This window comes from Apis dorsata, unplaced genomic scaffold, assembly GCF_000469605.1.
Source record: "Apis dorsata unplaced genomic scaffold, Apis dorsata 1.3 scaffold_162, whole genome shotgun sequence".
NCBI lineage: Eukaryota > Metazoa > Arthropoda > Insecta > Hymenoptera > Apidae > Apis > Apis dorsata.
The window spans coordinates 156,420-160,450 of NW_006263451.1; the positions used below are offsets into that span (position 1 = coordinate 156,420).

The 4,031-nt window shown below is 32.7% G+C and overlaps 1 protein-coding gene across 2 annotated transcripts in view; it reads right to left on the reverse strand.

Annotated features, from left to right (window-relative positions):
- Positions 1 to 4,031, reverse strand: part of LOC102670800 (growth arrest-specific protein 2-like) — a 33,205-nt gene that overhangs the window by 12,455 nt on the left and 16,719 nt on the right. The gene's annotated exons all lie outside the window — the stretch shown is intronic.

The following is a 4,031-nucleotide window of genomic DNA, read 5'->3' on the forward strand; positions in this document are numbered from 1 at the left end:
ACGAGAATAGTAACTACACGGCAGAGGTACCCACACACGATTCCAACGGGCAAAGGGTGCCGACCTATCTCTCGTCCCGTTGCTCCGCAGCTTTGAAGCTGGGATGGAGACCGACCATGTGATATTACACGCCGATATAATTAGAGCCGTATAGTCGTCAACATCGACATAACGGAGAAATATCGGATTTGTTTCGGTTGTTCTAGTCGTTGCCGGATATTATAAATATTGGAATACTTGAAACAAATGAGATGGATTATTAGGATTATTAATGATATTATTGTTACCTTTATGAAAATAATTATATAATTGTTGAAAATAATTTTCTTTAAGATTTTTTTTTTAATCGATATAATTCGAACGAGTTTGTGATTCGTAATTAGAAAGAAACTTTTTATCTATATTGTCGTTTGTTTTATAACACGAGTCTTTTTTGAAGATACTAATTCGAAGGAATATTTCAATCATAGTGATTCGTACGTGGATTTGTATTGATCATTTTTTTTGCCTACTTCCATAAGTATACGATGTTTTATGAGTACACAAGCGTATCTGTACGACCACGTAAGAGCGCAAATATTTATCAAACTACTTTTGAAATCAGTACTAACTTCCTACACGCGATATCAATGCTTTCACGAAGGGAAGGAATAATAGCATCAACTGTCAACTAGCAATTTAATATATCCTGTACCTACATGTTCAAAAAATAAATATTAAAACAAAGATTATTCGTTGATTATAATAATTTAAATGAAATGAAATATATGAAATGTATGAAAACTCAAATTACGTACGCCAAAAGGGTCACGCACAAAACTCGTCTCGACTGTTACATTTAACAAGGCGACCAATCCTCCTTCGTTGATAAATCTCGAGCGACCATATTTCGCGTAATTCAAAGCAATCTGCATCCCAGAAAGACGACACGTCGCTTCTCGTATCACTCGTTTCACTTCGAGGGACCGCCTCGTGTCGTAATCCTTCATGGTGGTCCAGATCTTGCGGCTGGATTCTTCGAGGTCGCATGAAACCGCGATCGTCAACCGTTCACCAAAAAATATATGGCCACGCGTTACAGATATTTCGTACGGTAACAACCTTCCTTGACATCGTTAACAACGTATCCGGTAATCGAAGATTAAAGCCGAAACGGTTGCTTGTAGCCATTTCGAGATTCGAGATTCATCCTTGATCAGGATGAATCGGCATTGCACGAAACACGGATCGCCAATTAGATAAACGAATTTATGTTAAGAGCGGAATCATTGTTCGAACATGGAATCAGATTGAAATCGATTAAGGGTTATTGGAATATTGGATATACATACGGTGATTCGAGTTAATATTTGGATAGTGTGTGTACAAAATTCGTACATACGGAGTGCCTTACGATAAAAGGAGATTTGAAATTTTTCTATAAATATAGATGGAAATGTAAAATAAAATTTCTTCGTTTAAAATCTCGTTTTTGAAAAAAAAAGGATCGAATTCTCGATTTAAAATTTTTTAAATTTTTTTTAAAAAAAGGAAATATTATTCTATAAATTTCTCATATATTTTTGGATGTAAAAGTAGGATACGTAAGATTATTTACTCATTAGAATACATTTTAGTGACGATGTTTGATGGATCGGGACGGTTCTATTTTACGCATCAATTCTATCGTACGTATCGTCACCGTATTTGGAAAGTAGTAGTTCAGAAAGGCGGTCATACTACTATCTAAGATCGAAAAAGGTCTTAGACTTTCTATGAACTGTCGGTTCATAAAAAAAAAAATAGAAATTTCTACGATAAAAAGAATATTTCTCCGATTGATCCTCTGATGAAAAATTAACTTTGCTCCCGATATTTATTATTTCTTTAATCTTTCAAACAAATTCTTTCTAATCTTAAAGAGTTTGGAAAAAAAGAAACACGAATTTTGAAAAAGTAAAATCGAAGTTACAGTTCCGTAAAACAAGTATCAGAAGAAAAGATTGAACGAAATCGAGAAAAGAGTGTTAAAGTTTGAATGTTGGCTATATATCTTGATTCTGAGAAGTTTTCGCGTGTAATTCGGTTAATGGAAAGAACTTTGGAGTTCGTTGACGTATCGTGCTACCGATATCTCACGGATTACCTGTCGATGGCTGTTCATGCCGCAGTTTGATCTATGAAACTATGGAGAAACTATGAAACTAGAAATTGGAAAGAAATAAAATTCTAATAAAAAAAAAAAAATAAATAATAAAACAGAAAATAGAATGTGCAAAATTATTCAAAAAAGTTATTATATCTGATACTGAAGAATATGATTCGCATATTTATTATTCCAAGCTGGAATAATCAACATATTGATTATTCCAGCAATGTTCTATTCACATTTCTAATTTTAAAAATTCGTCATTTAATGATTTTAAAAATCATCTTACGTCTCCATTATCCTATACATTGTAAATTTGACATATGACACGACATTGATCATCAATTCTTACATGATTTCTTGAATCATCCATACGCCCAAGAATCAATGCAAAACGAATCCATAATAAATTCCTTTTTACCAATGCAAATTATTCGACTATAAATCTTGTTAACCGATGCACATTTTATCCATCGGCATTATTAATCAAACTCAACGATACTAATTCATACCACACACGCAGTTCCAAAGAAAAATAAAAAATTCCACGAATCCAGAAAGGAAATCAGTTTCGAACTCACTGTGAATTCTTTTTATAAGTAAACGAGAAAATTCAGAACAACAACAACATTTCAATAACGATTCGAAATATTCTTTCTTAATACTTTTCAAAAATCTATTATTTTTATTCTTATCGAAACAAAATGCTCCGTTAAAATCATCTTCCACGATTAAATCGATAAATTTTCGTATCGAGAAACAAAACGGACACGATTTTTTTATCGCGGCTACATCCGTCAAAAACATGAGTGAACGAAAGGCCAAATGTTACGAATATCCTTTCCCACGTCGTGCCAGATGCGAACCTTTTGTGCGGTACGAGAGAGTCGTGTACGCACGGCATGTACACCAGCGCGACGAGCTCTTTCCTTCGTCCCTTTAAGGCGAATCCACATCGCGAAGGGAACACGCGGCCACGGAAAAATAAAAAAAAAAAAAAAAAAAAAAAAACAGCCGAGTACACGTGCGGAACTCAAATCCTCATTACATCACGGCGATTCCTTTCTGCACCCCGTAAACTTTCGCAACGAGGAGCGCGATAAAAATAGAACTTTACTCATTAGGAGGAGGAAAAGTTTTGAACGGTTAAATTGTGTGTGACTTTTTCCTTTTGGCGAATATTCATTAAGATCGATCGAATTTTACGAAGATTGTTATTCGATTGAAGATTTTTATACTTTTTTCTTCTAAAAATTTGATTTTTAACGAATATTTATAGAATTTTTTTATCATATTTTGCAAGATTTAATTTTAAAAGATCCGTATTTATTTTGGACATTTTTCTTTTTTTAATTTAAATATGAAATATTGAGATTTTGAACGATAAATTTTCAAACAAATGAAATATACATTTCATATAAAGCGATATATGAATATATGAATTTTGAACTATTTTCTGAAATATTCGTAAGATCGTAAAAAAGTTCTATAAACGGATTAGAAGCCTGATTGGTTGGTAAAAGTATATTTATATTATTATTCGAGGCGAATTTCCTCTCATAAGTGAAGAAAATTATTGGTCTGATGATTATTGGAAATTTGCACGGAAAGTGTATGAATAACAGTCGTCGACAGCAAACGAAGTTTATCGATCAAAAATTTCATTTGAATGCACGGGGTGATCCAACAATTACGTCAGATATTTTATTTTCTTCTATAACAAAAGGTGAAATTCGATGAAACTATTTCAATTAAATTACCTTATATATTAATTAGAAAACACAATTACTTCAAAATCCTAAAATAGTATTTCCTACTTTTAATTCTTCACGGTCCGCAAACATAATTGCAAAGATTCACGGTTTACGAACAAAATCCCATAAAAAGCAGAAGAAAAAAAAAA